The sequence below is a fragment of the Cynoglossus semilaevis genome, chromosome 1 (assembly GCF_000523025.1).
Source record: "Cynoglossus semilaevis isolate Cse_v1.0 chromosome 1, Cse_v1.0, whole genome shotgun sequence".
Classification (NCBI taxonomy): Eukaryota; Metazoa; Chordata; class Actinopteri; order Pleuronectiformes; family Cynoglossidae; genus Cynoglossus; species Cynoglossus semilaevis.
Window position 1 is genome coordinate 3,394,113 of NC_024307.1, and position 19,144 is coordinate 3,413,256.

Here is a 19,144-nt window from a genome sequence, read left to right on the forward strand (position 1 = left end):
CCCCGCGACCCGGTAACGGATAAGTGGATGAAAATGGATGGATGGATGGATTTTAGCAAAGCGGTCAAAAAATAACACAACAGTCGTGCGACCGCGATGACTCCGGCGTCACTTGAGCCGTAGCAAAACATCACCATCTGTTAATGTCGTCAGACAGACAGGGATGAGGGAATAAGGAAACACCCTGATCCAGACAGAGAGAGTGAGAGGTGTTTGCTGGGCCATATTGAATGCAGAGAGATGTGTGTGTGTGTGTTTCCTCTCACTGATGCACCGTGTCTCCCCCTCGACAGTGATTTTAGATCCATTGACCCGCTCTTGTCGCCCGGCTTGTAACCACCTCTGTCCCACCGTCTCCTGCCATCAGAGCAGGTCTTGAATGTGTCCCTCAGCAGCTTGACACTCCTCTTCTTTACAGTACAGACCCATTAGACGCCGAGGTGACTCACAGAGGGCAAAACACACAGGACAACAACAGAAACTGACACGGGCCTGGCCCTGTTCATCTGCATCCACTCGGAAATCGGAGGCGTGCTGGGGAAACACCGAGCAGCTGCAGTGCAGCAGGAAGCAGAGGAGGAGTTTTTTTTTTTTTTTTTTACTTGTTGTTCCACAATGTGATCACTTTAAAAGCTTCTCAATACTGAAGCCTATACAGTGTGACAACGCATAAATCTTTAGGGCCTCTGGATGTCCCTCTGTAGCCTAGCAACCACTACACAGCTCTGTTGTTGTCGTACGTTACAGGTGGAGGTGAAGTGACTGCTGTTGTAGAATGACGAATGACAGATGCAAAACAGTAGCGTTTTTTTTTTTTTTTTTGGGATAGTGAGATCAGGGTGTGAGACAAGAGCAAAAGTAAACAGGGGGAGCACGTTTGTGTGAGGGCAAAAGACACGGAAAAAAAATCACCCATGAGTCACTGCAAGAAAGCTTGTGTGAGGGCAAAAGACACGGAAAAATCACCCGTGAGTCAGTGCAAGAAAGTCCCAACGCAGGAGGTCAGGGAAGTCTTCCGTCCCGTCCTTCATCGTACACAGACAACGCCGCGTCACGACGGACTCTCACTAAAGCTCACCCATGTTTAAAGACATCCCGTTACCATAGCAACGGGAAAGGAGGAGGCGGGCAAGGTGTTGGCGGAGTCTCCTTCCCGTGTGCATTTTCACTCACACTCACTCTATCACTCGATCAGCAGACGCAGAAGCAAAATGCTTCTCCGCCGCCGTCACCGTCCACAGGTCCAGTGGTCCAGTGGACTCCACCTGCCGGGACACGGAGGACACGGCTACAGGTGCAGGACACTAACTCTCTTCCCGGTGGTTCTTACATGAACCAGTGACTGCACTTGGATTTGCAGTTTTAGTTCTGGTCCAGATGCATATTACAGAAACGTGTGCTCGTCCTTGATGAATGTGCTCATAACTCACGGTCTCTCAGATGAAGGTGCGTCTGCTGATGCCACAAATGTATCCGTGGCCTCCTCACAGAAACGGGCGCGCCTTTTCATCCAGAGCCTAATTGTGCAAGCGCCGCAGAGACGGAATTCTTTCACTTCCATGCAGTCATTCATTAGGGCTAATCTTCCTGATTTGAACACAGTGTAAGAACACACACACACACAGGGCGGAGCAGGAGCCGAGCGATAAATCAGGAAACGAACAAAAACAAAACAAAAAAAAAAAAACAACTGCCTGAGATGTTCTCTAAGTGGACGGATGACTCTCGGTGTGTAACATGGCACAGATTCCCAGATGACCCACCCTCACATCCCCTCAGACTCCATTCTCAGTACACTAACCCATATTAGCATGTGTCCGCCCACTTGTCTGAGCAGACTTATATGCTGCTGTGTGCAACCACCGAGGCGTCGGTTCACTAAAAGCTGCTTTTACAGCAGCCGTTGCTACCTTTGAGTGGTTATGTAGTGGTTATCACGCCTGCTCTACACATCTGCCTTACACGCAGGACGTCCCAGGTTTGAGCCCCAGAGGAACTACATCTTCAATGGCACCTCTTGTGGCAGGCTGTGGGGATTACAAGGACTGTGAATTTCCTTCATTGTGGGATGGACAAATAAGAGACTTCTATAATGTGAGGATTGTGAGAAAAAAAAAATAAAGGCTGGACTCGAGTGTTTTACTGAATTGTAATGACTTTACTTTGTAACTTGATTGCTATGCTATTGTTGTTAACAGATTTTTGACTTGGTGTTTTTTAGTTCATTTAATTGTACGTAATATTTAGCTAATTTAACTTGGTTATGTAGTGCAATCATCGTGTAACTGGATTGCTATGCAGTTATCTAACAGATTTTTTGACTCGGTGTTTTAGTTCATTTTTTTGTACTTAGTATTTCCAGCGGAAACTGGACACAGGGACATGGATTAATGGTACATATATATTATACATTATATATATGTTATATGATTATATGATTAATACACTGTCAACACTTATAAAACAAATATCAGGTTGTTTTTCTATTGATGGGGAACAGAGTTTGAATCCCGTAAGTAGCGATAATGACAAAATAAAATTAGAATTTCAAAACTGCAGCAACAGTAAGATGTCTGACTTTCTGTCGTCTTTCTGTATGGAGTTCACTTTTTCCTGCCATATGTGGGGGAGACAATAGAAGGAATGAAAGGAACTGCAGTAATAATACTGCTCTGGGCGTGTAAACGTGCAAATACTTATAATACACGTAAACCTGAAACAAATGTCAGACTCCATTCAGTTAAACGTTGCCAACACCGCAGGACTATGTTCCTGCCAAGGCCCAGAAAATCAGATTACATTCCTCCAGTATCATTAGTTACTGTTTACCTAATAATTAAATTGGGATATCACTTACAGGACTGCTGGTACCTTTACAGGGGAACAACCTCGCAGTGGTTCCAGATCGTGTTCCTACTGTTACTCCTTTTTTATTAAACCTTCTCCTAACATCAGGTAAGCTGATCGGAGAGAGAGGCCGCGGTTCAAAAGTCAGGATAAAACACAAAGCTGTTTTTCAAAGCTGAAATTTGAGGGAGATTTAAACCTGGCACATCAAAGGTGTAGTCAGTGGGAGTCGAGTACAAAGGGAGATGAAACGAGGTTGTCCTGAAAGACTAGTCAATCATCAGAAATATGTATAGTCTCTATTACTTTAAATAGAGTCCTTGTGTCTTCCTGTGTTCATGGAAACTCTTTCAAATCAAATCAACGCAACAGTTCAATCAATCACTGCCGCAGTTACTTCTTCAAGATTTAATACTTAAAAATAATACAACTTATGACCTGAATCACTTCTATATATATATGTCATATATAATATCCATCCATTTTCATCCGCTTATCCGTTACCGGGTCGCGGGGGGCAGCAGTCTCCACCCAAATTACACTGCACCGCCCCAAACTTTCCTGCGGGTGGTGAGTCCCCTGACCGGGATTCGATCTTGCCCAGGAGGTGAATCCTGGGGTTCCACACCAATGACAGTGACGTTGCCTCTGGGCCAAAGCACCACAATATATAATATTTAAATAAAAAATGAATTTCCCCCTGCAACAGCTCAATGGCCCATAGGGGGCCCCGCCCTCACTATGGTTACCAATGCTTCATTTAAATGTGTTATTATAATTTGTAAATTCAAATCTTACGAGCAAATTTAAAATCCCATTGACATTATGCCAATTTATACAAGAAACAGTGATAGGGAAATATTTTTAATTTTAAGTAATTAAGAACTTTAAAAATGTCTGTTCTTCTGAGAGGACGTCATGGAGGTGATACAACAGTTGTGAGGCTCCAATGGTCATCAATGATCATCTGAAGCTGAGATCTGTGATAAAATGAGGGCAGACCACAACAAAAAAGGAGAAACTCTTTCAAACATTACAGGTAATTTCCTGTCTGTGAATGAAATGAAAAGAAAGAAAGAAAAAAATCCCATACCCATATAAAACCTAGACGTAACTCTGAGGTGATTCAATAACAAAACCAATCAAAAACAACCTGGTAAAATGAATGATTTGCATCAGTATCACACAGATGGATCACCTTTGGGTTCACGTCCAGAAAGTCTGACATCAACTTCAACGAGAGCAAGACGTAAAAGCTGTCGAGTCTCATCTCCATTAGTCTGTCGTCCCTTTGGAGACAGTGGACAGAGATTGATGGCCAGGTGAAAATAAACAGCTGGAGCTCGTGTGCGACACCGGCCTTGAATATCCAAAGATGAAAGACGGGCCATAAAACCTGGCGATTACATATCAATACTCTAACATGTCTGATCAGCAGAGCTGAGTGAGACAACTTCAATATGGACCGGGGGATAAATCCATGTTGAGTAAATATATAAATAGAGAGCTGGTCTCACATGGAGAAAACACCGATATGTAAATCTTGTTCTGTGGCCGATGGTGTTTAATTCACCACAACAAAGCTGTAGGAAATAATCCATCCAATCACAGAACACTTCACTCATAAGTTGTTTGTGTTTTGTTTTTCACACGCACCGCGGTAATTTATAATCCCTAAATAAATGCCATCATCCACTGCAGGTCTGTGGCGCAGGGTGGGCTAATGACGGGCTAACGCATCGGGGACTTTACCTGTGGATCAACATGAGGCTCCGCTCAGTCACAGGTTTAACGGTTTACAGCAAATGGTCAGGATTAAAAAGTGATCCGGCTACAACGTTGATGAGTATTCTATATATAAACGGAATATTACTATTACCATTAATAATACGGGTACGATATGCATTAGTACCTCGATGGCCTCTAGTTTAGTCATAGTGATTAGCATCGAAAAAAAAAATACTTATCTTAATTGTCCACAATCGCAGGTCGAACTTAGAGGATCTATCAGTTCAGTAAATACCGCCGCAATGGTGAGAGTGTACGTGTACTGTGTGATATATACATTTACTACAATCAAATACTCAGTTGACATACAGTCACTGTTTGATCTGTAAAATGCACAGCATAAACATGGTGTCATTGGCTTTTCACAATAAAAGCATGCATTTACATGTATGTATTTTTGGATGGTTTTACCTAAAGCGACCTTCAACAACAAGATCAACAACAGATCCATAAAATCTGCTCTACTCACAACTGTTACGCAACAAAGACAGACCAGGACAACACACACTCTATGGAACCACATATATGGATCCATAATGTAGAGGTTATCAGACCTGCCTTACATGCAGAAGGTCCTAGGTTTGATGCCCAAGAAGAACCACATAGTTAATGTTGACTTCGTGTGGCAACCTGTGAGTTGCAACCCTGTACTCAACGGCACCGAGAATTTCCATATGGTGGGACGAAAAAAATTAATTCTTTTTTTTTTTTTATTTAAAGCTAATCCTGCATGTGTTTGTGAGTAAAACCAACAGAAACTCCACAATGAAAGGCCATCAGGTACAGGCCGAGAATCAAACTGGTGATCTTCTGACTGTAAGGTTAGCACTACCCAGACGTAAACGGCTTAAACAGTTTGTACATGAAGGATTCTGGTGTGTTCAGGTCCAAATCTTTATGCCTTCAGTCCCAGACGTCACAGAAAAGAGAGGAACGACTGTTATTATTCTTTGATTCTTTATCCTTTCACTTAGAGAACAGAGGTTCTCTAACCACAACATGCTGCGTGACTGAACAATCCGTCTCCAGTGTAGTTCTCCCACCTTTCAGCTAAGTCTGGCTAACTCTTATCTCACCGTGTAGAACATTATCTACACAATTACAGGTGAAATTAATTTCAAATTAATCCATATCTGCTAATCTGTATTCCTGCTAATGCCAGACGTGTGGCTCAGTGGGTCTCGGAGCGACACCACCTGCTCTAATGACCCACTTTTTTTTTTTTTTTCTTTTTTCTTTTTATATCAGTCAGCAGGTCTTTGGCTCCATCTGCTACAGGTTAAAAGGGAGGAGGAAGTGGGTGGAGTAAAGACGATGGGGAACATGCTTCGCTGTGACATTTCCACTGTTTTGTAAACATGCAATAAAACTGTAGACATTTTTAATAATAATTGGGCTCAGAAGGTCAATGAAACACTTGTTCAAAGGACGATTTTTCAATTTACATTTTTTTTCGTCCTCGTCCTTGGTGTTTGGTAATTGTAAGAACAGTTCTGTATTTGCTGGTGTTTGGTTTCTGTTACATATAAATTCATGGTTAAAGGAATGGGTAAGGCAGATCTGCTCCAACGAGTCAAGGCAAATATTTTCCGTCTTCTCGCTGTAATATGTTTATATAATTGCCATTTTCATCACATTAATATATTTCTGAAGTTTGCTACGACATCATGTTTAACCTGTACAATTTTAGTGATTAAACTGACACTGTGTGTGAGATGAGCATTTGAACTTTAACGAACGCGGTGAATGTGGTTTGTGAAGCTCCTGAGACTGGGAAAGAAAGTCTTTAAAGGTCTAGTCAAACATTTGGTCTGTGGTTTGACGAGTGGCAGTTAAACTTTTATCATTTTGTGACTTGTGCTGCCTGTCACAACTGCATGCATTAGCATTTACTAGCATGCGTAAGCCGCAAGCTAAACATTCTGATTTGAGACTAAGGTCTAGAGGTGACTTTAATACTAGTTTGTGTTCCAGCATTTCAGACACTTTCAAGTTGCGATTGTTAGATTTTTCTGAAGTTTACAGAAAACACTTTCAAGTTGCGATTGTTAGATTTTGCTGAAGTTTACAGAAAATGATTGACATTGACACCAACTAAACTCGTCCTCTTCAGCCACTCAGTATCTGCTGCAGCCTTTGGAATATGCTGAGAATGTCGGGTAAAACATGATTCCAGGATTAAGGCTACGTACTCTGTGCTTTTCTATCGTCACTAGTATTTAAAAATATCATCCAGAGTAACTTTTACTAAATCATGAATAACGGCTCGGCTCTGAAACTGAGAGCAAAGTCACCAAAAAAGTCTCCAAAAAACTGACATCAACTGTTCCTCCGTGTTGTCTACCATCCGGTGGTCTCTCCTCGTATTTATAGTTTGTCCTACAGCATTGACTCAGGGAGATAAAGATAGGGACAGCATTACGTGGCAGAAACATAGGTAGAAATTGTAATCTGTGCCAGATCATTTCAAGATGTTCTGAGCAACGTTGAACTGTTCCGTGAGCCTTTGTGTGCTTACACTGCACAGAAGAAACATGCTGGATAAACAAGTGTTCAGATGCTCTGTGGCCGTGGGTGGATGACAGAGAGCAGGAGAGCGAGCACACAGTAAACTGGTTAGAGGGGAGAAAACAAGGTTTTTAGGGAGAGGGGAGAGACAGAGACGGAGTGGAGCAGATGGACACATCCAGAGGGTTGATGTGTTCGCTCTGTGACTTTAGACTTGGGTAAGAATCTCACTTTGTTTTAAAATATCCTCCCTGACTGTCCAGGGTGTAACCCCGCCCCTGTCCGTTGACGTTTCCTTTCCTTTAATAATGTTATTATTATAACATCGGGTCCTTGGTTTACATCGTCCTCGACCAACAGCGTTAGCATCGCCATCTTCCTAAATTCATTAAGAAAGTCTTGTTTATTCCAACATACGATGTTGAAACAAATTTTCGCATGGAAAATAGTTGGTGAACGAAGTAGACGACTCGTTGTCCTGCAGCGCTACATATGGGTGACGGCTTTGTTTATATCCGCTAGTTTGGACGCCATACATTGTGCTACATTAGCTTTCTTTCATTTGGGTTTTTTTTTTTTTTTGGAAATGTTTGCCCTTCATTATGGCTCCTCGGCATAAATCAGCCTCTTCTCATGTTTTTATATCTTAGATTATATTGTTACAACTACGTTAGTGTAGGTGAGTGACATACAGCAGGTATTTATGTAGAGTATGCAAGTTCTGATTTACTGCGAGAATCGAGTTACACCACGCCGTAGGAGTTCTGACAAAAGTCGACGACCCCCCCGTGTTTGTAAAATATCTATATTTTACAAACTGTTTGCTTGAAGGAAGAGCTAATAGAGATTTTCATTACTCTGTTGAAACACAGTTTTATTTTGTGTTCAACAATAACGTCCTTTATCAAGACTCAGAGAAGCACAGAGTCGCAGAAATCCTTACTTCCTGTGTCTCCACTCCACAGCTTTCTTTCCTCTACATTGTTTTACATTAAACACCCCGACACCTTATCTTTCTACGCTGTCAAACATCACAGTCATTTCCTTTCCCTCTTTTTAAATTAAGGCTCTCTGTGTGACAGTGATGTCATGTTGCAATAAATCTGGAGTTCGATTCCTGGACTCCGAGGTTTCCCTAAAACACAAACACGGGTCGACTTGTGTCTCTACGGTTGAAAACAGTCGGTGAATGTTATGATTGTGGAGCAGCCTGTGTCACATATAACAGATCACTGAACAGGAAAATTAGTTTTTGCACTAAGCAATGAGCTAGCCACCCAATCACTTATAAATGTATGGAAGTTTCATACATTATAATAAATTATTTTGTTTCGGTGTCAGCTCACAGAGTGATGAAATCGTTCCATCTGCTCAACAACAACACAGCGAGGTCAGAATCATTCTGAATCTGTAACGCCTCGTTCAGGTGTGGACAGATGTGGTGCTCAGACTGTACGTTAACCCATCTGGGCCGCCTACTGTTAAAAATGTTACACTACACTACGGTAGTGTATATGGAGGCAAGTACAGGCATCAAAGAACAGATCCGGGAGAGAGCCTAAAAACAAATATCGCCATCTTAAGGCAGAACATTAAAAAGAGAAAGTACACTGTGCTTTTAAGTAAAGCGGAAAACTTAAGCTTAAAGCTTAGGGACGGGTTTTTAGTCGGGGTTGTCTTAGCATAGCTAACAAGACAAGACATAGATGAGGAAAGTTCGTCAACCACGAGAAGTGTTGAACTTCTCTAGACACAATGAAAATCTTACAAAACTTGATGAGTGTTCCATTTAAACCAGGGATGATGTAACTTTCTCATGTCCGATACTGATACTGTTACTTGGAAAATCTGCTGATACCGACATTAATCCAATATCTTTTTTTCTCCTGACCTACGCAGCAGGCTTACGTCGCTAAGGTGTCCTTGTTTACGACATGTCGCACAACGTTAAGTTGAGCATTTGGGCTTTGGTATCAGATCAGACAAGTCATAGTCCATCCATCCATCCATTTTTGTCCGCTTATCCGTTACTGGGTCGCGGGGGCCACCCATGTCACACCATACTAACCCCCCTAAACCTTCCTGCAGGTGGTGAGTCCACTGGAAGGTACCAACTGCCCTAACCGGGATTCAATCTTGCCCAGGAGGTGAACCCTGGGGTTCCACACCAGTGACAGAGACATTGACTCTGGGCCAAAGTGCCACTTGAAAAAATTTTAGAAAAAAAATTTTTTTTGAAAGAATTTTTGAAAAAAAATTTTTTTTGAAAGAATTTTTGAAAAACATTTTTTTTCAAAACAATTTTTGAAAAAAAAATTTTCAAAAAAAGATTTTAGAAAAAGATTTTTAGAAACATTTTTTTTTTCAAAATTTTTTTTCTTAAAAAATATTTTTTCAAAAACGAAAAAAAAAATTTTTTTTTCAAAAAATTTTAGAAAACTTTTTTTTTTTTTTAAATTCCATCCAATCCAATTCCACAACAATAACAGAGACACTGACTCTGGACCAAAGCGCCACAGGCCATAGTTTATAGGTTTTTTTATGTTCAATCCTAAACTTTATCCTGACCAATATTGGACCAGTAGTGATCCAGAGTATCGGGTCGTGATATCCCTGAATTAAACACGTCATTATTTTACAGACTTGAGGCAGGAGAAACCCCTGAGTGAAAGTTGCAGAAATCAAAGCTGATCCAAATCCACTGCACCGTTGCAGCAACTCTCCACCCACACCCTCAGATACAGTCCCCCCTCCACTCCACCCAGGTCGTAGTAATCTTTGAGTTTGTGAGTAAACACAGTCCACAGGTGAACATGTGTTTCCTGACTGGGACATTCCTTCTCCGCTGACCCTCCCTCATCGCCTCTCTTCGCTCTTCTGTTTTAATCCATCTGGTTGTTTCTCCACAAAAAAAAAAAAAAAACAAAAACACAAAAACTGGTGTAGCGCTGCTGCCTAATGGTTGTCTCCATGGCAACTAAAGGAGCAAGGCCCCGCGATGCGGTGTCAAACAAATACAGCATTTTAAACAATATTGAAGGAGATGAGGCTTGTTTGTGAGTGTGCTTGTGTAGGGTCGGAGCGACATACAGATATGGGCCGGGTGTACACATAACAAGCGGTATACGTAAGACTGGGGCTACACTCGTACTTGGAGTCAACATTTGTAAGCTCCTCAACTGATTAAAAACAGCAGGAACACGTCCTGGTGGGTAATCCTCAATTTATTAAAGCAATCCTCAAGAAGAATTCTAAAAATACAACCCACGGCCTCATATGTTGAGGTCTCTCCGGAATCCTGTTCAATATCCAGTGTTTACAGAGTTTTATTTTGAAGGATGAAGTCTTAGAGGACTAACCATATACTGTATAACTGGCTCCTAAAACATGGGCAGATCAAACTACCAGAGGTGGGACCAAGTCATTGCTTTGCAAGTCACAAGTAAGTCTCAAGTCTTTGCACTCAAGTCCGAGTCAAGTCTCAAGTCAAGACGGGCAAAGTCCGAGTCGAGTCCAAGTCAAGTCTGACAAGTGTCAAGTCAAGTCCCAAGTCCTTACGTTTCTGTTTCGAGTCCTTTTAAACAAAATAACAATATATTTACACAGATACACTTGGGGTTTTGGAGAAAGTATCAAGTCTTGTCGAGTCAAAGGGCTCGAGTCCAAGTGAAGTCACGAGTCGTTGATGTTAAAGTCCAAGTCGAGTTGCAAGTCTCTTTACATTTTGTCAAGTCGAGTCTAAAGTCATCAAATTGATGACTGGAGTCTGACTCGAGTCCAAGTCATGCGACTCTGCAGACTACTGTAACTGTCTCAACAGAAGTAAGAAACCTGTGAAACGAGGCCTTTATAAACAAACAAAATAGTGTGAAGTGGGTTGACACTGTGTGAAATTACACCAGTTATGGCACATGGACGAGCAGAGCTAAATACAGCAGCACGAATCAGAGACATGCACCACAAACACACACACCTGTATTAAAGCAGTTGGCCAGCGACTGTGGTGAGCTCCTGTGCACCACAGTTTATCATTCTGTGACTCCGTGGATATCCGAGGGATAAACATTGCGTAGGAACAATAATAGTGGAGGTACGGCTGGAGAAACACTTCAGCCGGGGCTCCAGAGTTCTTCAAAACGTACGGTCAAGCAGTGCGTTCAGGTGGCAAACAGCAAACGTCTTGATATGTTTCACTGCATGAAACATTTGCCTCAAACACTACCTGTGGTTCAGGAGCTGCACTTTGGCATCAACTCAACCTGCAGTAAATTCTATTAACCTTGGAGAGAAAAGGATGGAAAACGAGGAGAAGAAAGATTGTAGTGACAGAGAGAGAGCAGATGGATGCTGGTGAGGAACATAAAACAGACTGAAGGGGCCATCTTCAAACTACAACACTCCTCTCCAAAATAATTTTCCCATTTCTTAAATTCTCCCGTTAAACCTGGATTGTTTACCCTTTGGTTTGGTTTGCAGGTGTTGATGTAAACACTGGATTTTTAGGGGTTCCCTAAAAGAAGAACTTTCTGACATAACGAAGTTGATGTGAGTCCGACCTTACAACAGATGGGCCACAACAGCGATGTGATTGGACACAGGATCTCCGGTGTAGAAGCTGAGTTTGACTAAGGTGGAACCTTCTAACATCAGAACTTCGAGGGAAAATCATCTTTGCAATAAAACAGACACAAAAGAACTGGATCTCTGCTGCTGACAACAGTTAATTAAACATGACACTTCCAGTCTGACTGCGGCATTGTGGGTAAATATGCACTGCAATTCAACATATGTGACCTAAATCTTTCCTTTGTTTTTTAGACTCGGAATAATTTCCTGCCTTGACAGATTTCTTCATTTTTCCCCTTGACGTTTTAGATCTACATGAACTGATGAAGATGCACTGCTGCCGGTCCCTGATGGTAATGGAGCCAGGACTAAATCTGCATGTCAGGACGCAAGAGCGGGCGAGAGAGACAGTAAGATTCCCTCCGTACTTCTTCCGTCTGATTTGTTCACGGCTAACGGCTGTTTTCATTGTGCACGAGTTTCAGCATTTGGCTGTTCACGACTGTTACGATCAAAGGCTGTCCATTGTCCCAGATATGCAGTGTGACTGCCAAGAACGCTCATTCTTCAGGGCTCTCGTCCAACATGCACACACAAATAAATGTGCACTTCACTTTTTACATCGAGGAAACAATAGTTCACGTCAGGAGCGACATCTGCGTTAAACATCAAACGGAGAAGACACCGTCACGCAAGTGACATTCTTATTCACCCTATTCTCAACTACGGGGTTGTGACCCAAATGTGGGTCGCAGACTAGATCTTAGTTAGTCATGGGCCTCTGCTGTTGACTCTGCTGTTCAGTACTCACCGTCAGTGTCTGCTAACTGAAGGTCTGTTATCACTGCTTCATTTCAGCTCCTTAGAACTGGATCTGGGTTAATCCTGCCAGCTGTTTGTGTGCAAACAGAATATGTTTAACATTAGCATAAACCAAGCCGCCAAATAATTGAATAACTGCTAGCGGTGTTATCAAGTGAAAAAACAAGCTGGCGGATAATGCTGAGGCTAAGGCTAACGCTACGGTAAAAGAGTTCTGACAATAAGTCGACTGTTTGGTAACACGCTAGTTTTCATTTTAAGGAGGCAGTAAATCAAAGAGTTAGGGATAAGTAAATGGTGTAGTGATGACGCTCAGTTACTTTTCTTCTTTGGAAAGACGAACAAGTCATGGAATATGACTTCACCGAATATTAAAATAAAACGTCAGTTTTCTTATTCTTTAATCTGTTTTTTAAAAGTTTTATAAACTTGTTTTTTTTCATTTGTACGCACAACATATACAAATGTGTTTACAAACTTCCTTAGCTCTAAATCCAGCATATAATCCATGTTCAATTTTATAAATTTTATTTTTAATTTGATGGATGGATGGAAGACTGCGCTATAAAATTTAGGGAAGATGCAACATGTGCAGTGAAAGTTCATATAAATTAGATATTTTAGAATCCAGAGGTGGGACCAAGTCATTGCTTTGCAAGTCACAAGTAAGTCTCAAGTCTTTGCACTCAAGTCCGAGTCAAGTCTCAAGTCAAGACGGGCAAAGTCCGAGTCGAGTCCAAGTCAAGACTGAAAAGTGTCAAGTCAAGTCCCAAGTCCTGCCGTTTCTGTTTCGAGTCCTTTCTAGTCCTTTTCAAACAAAATAACAATATATTTACACAGATCACTTTGGGTTTTGGAGAAAGTATCGAGTCTTGTCGAGTCAAAGGGCTCGAGTCCAAGTGAAGTCACGAGTCACTGATGTTAAAGTCCAAGTCGAGTGGCAAGTCTCTTTACATTTTGTCAAGTCGAGTCTAAAGTCATCAAATTGATGACTCGAGTCCAAGTCTTGAGACTCGAGTCCAAGTCATGCGACTCGAGTCCACACCTCTGTTAGAATCGTTAAATTAACTTTTGTATAGTGGTAGGATTTTCAGCTCGTTCTCCAAAGGCTTAGTCCTTGCAAGCTGACGTGACGTAATCTTGAGGAAATTGTTTTGAAAACAAATGCAGAAACCGCTGCTGAATGTGTGTGACCTGGTTTTTATGCTGTGACAATGGCAGTTTACCTGCTGATAGTTGTCTGTTTGTTTCAGCAATATAAACAAAAAAAATAAGAATGTTGATTTATTCAACATTATATGTTGATTAGTCACAATTTCTCCCAATTAATCATCACTAATTATGATCATGATGAATTGTGATTATTTGGGATGTATTCGCAGCTACCCAGCAATTAATCAGAATAAAAACTGTAACCGACTGAAACATTTGTTCAAGTTACGCGATGATACCAGCTGCCACTTTTTACGACACTGGTCCGACTGCACCTGTAAAACCAAAAAAAAAAGGCGCCCGGCCTGAGGGAGTCACTTCAGATTACCAACATCTGTTCAAATATCAAACAGTGATACAGAGAAAGCCTCTTTATCCAAAACCCACTGGTGTTTTTTTGACTGAATAACACGGAGCAGATTCACAGAGAGAGAGAGAGAGAGAGAGAGAGAGAGAGAGAGAGAGAGAGAGAGTGTGTCTGCAGTGCAGCAGTGGACCCCGACCTCCAGAGCTGCTCCTCTAACCGACTGCTGCCACTTAATGCTCCACCAAAGAGGCCGATTGAAAAAAACGGGAGCGACCGTCCAGGAACCCATGTTGAACATCGTTACCGTGCTACCACCTACTGTCACCTAACGCCACCTAATGGCCCATAAAGGGACGCCGCTGTAAGTCTTTCCCAAAAGTGAGCGTGAGTGTGTGTGTGTGTGAGAGACACCTGAGCTCACAGTCACAGGATGTGAGAGAGAGACACACACACACACACACACAGATGTGGCCACATATCCACTCACTCCAAACACTAAGAGCTCTCCATTCACAAAACATAATAAGGCAGGAGCTGCCCCGCCCCCAGGCGCAACACCACCCGCACCAGCCCCCCCCCCCCCCCCAACCTTTATAAGTTTACATTAGACTCCCACACACTCACATGCACAACAAAGTGTGCACTCTCCATTGTACTCTCACACATTTTATGTCTCACAAACCCCCTCAAAAAGAGAGAATAATAAAAGAATAACGCTGCACTTTTTTTTTTTTCAATCCCCACTCCTGCTCCACCCCAACTACGGCTGAAGGACTCGTATACACATCAATACATTTACTACCACTCCCTGATGGGTCATGACCAGTAAGATCATGTTTGACATGCAAACTGAGTGCAGCACAAGAAGGTAAACACAGTCAATCCTGCCTGAAAATTTAAAATGCAAAGAATCTCAAGTTGCTGCAGTCGAGCTGAAATTTAAGGCAGAGCCTGAAATATAACGGCAGAGGGAAAGCACATGCTTTGTTTTCTGTATTATTAGAGCTGTTTGCAGACATATGAAATAACTCCTTAATGGAAACATGTAAATCCCAAACCAAACCAAGCCAGCCCTCTGTCATTTACCACATGTAAAATGCAGTCTGACAAAAAAAATACAAAGCCAGAGAAGGAACTCACCTGACAGATACTCTAAAAGCAGGAGACATTTAGGAGCAGGAGCTTCTCTGTCCTCCAGAGACAGCACAACATCACACTGTCATATGTGTGAGGAGATGTTGAATTAAAGACTTCCTGAGCTCTTCCCTTCCTTCTCCTCTCCTCCTCTGACTTTTCCTCTCACATTTATCCAGCCCCTCACACAGCATGTGCGGTGGGTGTGCTCCAAGGGTACAGGCGGGTGGGAAAATGACAGTGAGATGCTCAGATCTCCTCCACTGTGATGAGTTGTGAGCAAACGGTGAGGACCAGCCACTGCAGCAGACCACAGAACAGCGCAGCAAGAGAGGGAGAGGGAGAGGGAGCAGAGCAGAGAGAGAGGCAGGATAAACAGGCATTTGCTGCTGCTGCTGCTGCTGCTGCCGCTGGAGCCAACAGCAAGGTTTGAAAGAAAACCAGGGACTGGAGTGCGGAGCATGGATCGCAGCGCCGTCACTGTTGCATTTAGCACAGCATATGGAGAAATGGTGGGAAACGAGGAGCGAGACATAGTAAGAGTCTTCACTAAGGCCTGTCTTCTATCTTAATGTCATCTCTCTCTCTCTGTCCTGCACGACTCTTAATAAAACCATCGTTCAGCTGCTTATCTACGGCGGAGCTGTGGATCAACTACAGAGCTCACATATTGGGTGTGATGCAATCATCACTGTGCAAGAATATCCCATCTGTTTATCTTTTTCAATGTCAGTCTTCTGCTGTACCGTTACGTCTCAGCCAGCGGCGGCGTGTAAACATGAAGACAGCGCTGTTACGGGATTCTAATGCTGTGGAATAGTGAGAATGTAAATCTGAAATGCATTGACAGCAGTTATTCCCAATCACGGGTCGCAGCCCATTGGGGTGGCATGAGAGATCATCAGGTGGACAATTAGTCAATTTTACTTCATTAGTCTTAAAGAAAATTAAAAATCTATTGTCTTTCTTCATCTACGCAACTGTAACAGGCAGAACAATATATATATTCTTCCTCAAGGTGGCAGCAGATGGGTATGAAAAGTACAAAATAAAAAAAAAGAAAATCCTAGTGTGTCTTTATTGAATTTGTGAGTAGATCAGCATTGTGTTCAACTAAACAGGATCAAGGTTTAAACCAAGGAAGCTTTGGTAAGTAAATTGAAATACTACTACTACTACTACCAGTTCAAATTACTATCAGTATATATCATTAAAAGATGTGTATACGAAGATATAAACATATATGTCCATCCATCCATTTTCATCCGCTTATCCGTTACTGGGTCGCACATCACACTGCACCGTACCAACCCCCCCAAACCTTCCTGCAGGTGGTGAGACCACTGGAAGGTACCAACCGCCCTAACCAAGATTCAAACTTGCCCAGGAGGTGAACCCTGGGGTTCCACACCTATGTCAGAGACATTGACTCGGGGCCAAAGTGCCACTTGAAAAAATTTTAGAAAAAAAATTTTTTTGAAAAATTTTTAGAAAAAAAAAAATGTTTGAAAATGTTTTCAAAAAATTTTTAGAAAAAAAATTTAGAATTTTTTTTATGAAAACGTTTTTGAAAAAATATTTTTTTCAAAAAAGAAAACAAAAATTTTTTGAAAAAATTTTAGAAAAAAAATTTTTTTGAAAAAATTTTAGAAAAAAAATTTTTTGAAAAAATTTTAGAAAACAAAATTTTTTTGAAAAAATTTTAGAAAAAAATTTTTTTGAAAAAATTTCCATCCATCCATTTTCATCCTTGCCGCCCAGATGAAGTACCAGTTGTTCGCTGTTACAAGGGAGTGGGCCGTTAGCGGAAGTCCTTTCGGCCCCGACAGGCCTCAAGGTTACTTGGTGGAGCGAGTTGATGCGGCACAATCCTTCAATAATTAACAGTGGCAGACACGTTGGAGAAGCTGTCAATTCAGATCTATAATCGTGGGTGAGAGAGCCAGAGATCGCCAACCGCCGTGCATTACAACAGGGCTCCACAAGGCGGAGAGGAAATTTATGAGCTCCGTAGGAAAAAACTCATTTCTGTCCTTATCAGAAGGGTGGCTCCACAGATAATACAGATGTTTTCATCAATCAAGAAAAAAAAAAAAAAAAACAGGAGAAGACAGAAGAGACAGTCTGTCTGGATTCACAATGAGGCTGTCACTCACATCAGACGTGATGATTCCTGTTGCAGTCCTTCCCATGGCAATTCCACAATTCTGATTTGTTAAAGGTAGAATGTGCAAAAAAAAAAGAAAAAAAAAATCCATGAGATCCAAGAGATACAAAAGTTAAAAAAAAAGTATTTGTGCAGTGGTAAAAAGCCCACCGGGGGAGCTGTGCAATGCCTGAATAATTTGGAGCATAATAACAATTGCTGCTCTGCATAATTTAATCTGCTCAAGGAGGACAGACATGCCAGACCACAACGTGTCTTCATTATAAGGACCTTGAATTTCTCATGTACGTAAGTCATTAACTTTTACAGGTTTTTTTTTTTTTTGACCTCTTCACATGGTGACCCTACAGCACTGCCATACATTTCCATCTGACGCCTCTCATTCAGTTGGGAAAAGCTAACTTTTCTCTTTTGTATGACAACTTTCACTTTGATAAAAAAAAATAAAAATCCATTTCACGGGTCACTGTTCTACACAAGCTGATATCCATGCAGGGAAGGGCTTGAAGCATTATTTTCCTTCTTCATTCAAATTGGAAACAGGGAAGTGGAAGTGGAGCCGTGCCAGAGATATCAGCGTCCTGTTGTACGTGGGCCGTCCTTGTAATGAGGCTCCAACTTCACATTCTGGTCATTCATTATCTGGCCTGATCATAAATGCTTCCAAAAGCTGTGGGCTAAACACTGTGCAGAAAGGAGACATCTCATAAGCGTTGTGTCGGTGTGGTTGTGCCCGTGGCTGAACGTGTGGAGGGAGCGAGGAGGCTATTTTTAAAACCACTTTAAGCTTTTAACTACAAAAGAGGTTCAGTCTCTCCAATGAAAGCCTGCAGCCCATGTTTAGGAACGACATTTAGGATACACATTGTTCTTACTATTAAGTGCTTTTATACCTTGTTAATGCCTTGGTGGACGGTGGTGAGACCAGCCATGATGTATGGTTTAGAGACGGTAGCAATAGGCAGAAGACATGAGGTGGAGCTGGAGGTGGAGCTGGAGGTGGCAGAGTTAAAGATGCTAAGATTCTCTCTAGGAGTGACAAGAATGGACAGGATCAGGTATGAGGCAGGGAGAGATGGAAATCAATGATTTGCTGTAGCAACTTCTGAAAAAAGTTGAAATAAAAAATTTTCAAAAAACAAAATGTTTCAAAAAAATTTTTTTTCAAAAAAAACGTTTTTTCAAAAAAAACATTTTTTCAAAAAAAATTTCAAAAAAAAAAATTTTTCAAAATTTTTCAAAGATTTTAACCAACAGAAACGGAGGAAGGCCAAAGAGGAGATATGTGGATGCAGTGAGGGAGGACAGATAGCTGGAGTCAGAGTAGGAGATACAGAGAACAGGGAGAGATGGAAATCAATGATTTGCTGTAGCAACTTCTGAAAAAAGTTGAAATAAAAAATTTTCAAAAAACAAAATGTTTCAAAAAAATTTTTTTTCAAAAAAAACGTTGTTTCAAAAAAAACATTTTTTCAAAAAAAATTTAAAAATAAAAATTTTCAAAAAAAAATTTCAAAAAAAAAATTTTCAAAAAAAAAATTTTCAAAAAAAAATTTTCAACATTTTTCAAAAAAAAGATTTTTGAAAAACTTCAAAACAAATTTCAAGAAAAAATTTTCAAAAACATAATTTCAAAAACATAATTTCAAAAAAAAAAAATTTTCAAATTTTTTCAAAGATTTTAACCAAAATTTTTCCAAAACTGACCAATTTTGAATGACCAAAGAAAGACAGAATCAGGAATGAGCTCATTAGAGGGACAACACAGACAGGAAGGTTTGGAGAAAAAGACA

General features: G+C 41.2%; 1 protein-coding gene across 2 annotated transcripts in view; it reads right to left on the minus strand.

Annotated features, from left to right (window-relative positions):
• The window catches only part of dlgap2a (discs, large (Drosophila) homolog-associated protein 2a), a 134,418-nt gene that overhangs the window by 88,965 nt on the left and 26,309 nt on the right, over positions 1 to 19,144 (minus strand). Inside the window, exon 1 of one of the 2 annotated variants that reach the window (XM_025057136.1) lies at positions 15,191 to 16,378. The exons of the other annotated variant lie outside the window; for it this stretch is intronic. The gene's annotated coding sequence lies outside the window, so the exon portion shown is untranslated. Of the gene's footprint in view, positions 1 to 15,190; positions 16,379 to 19,144 lie in introns of those variants that run through there. 2 annotated transcript variants of the gene reach the window in all.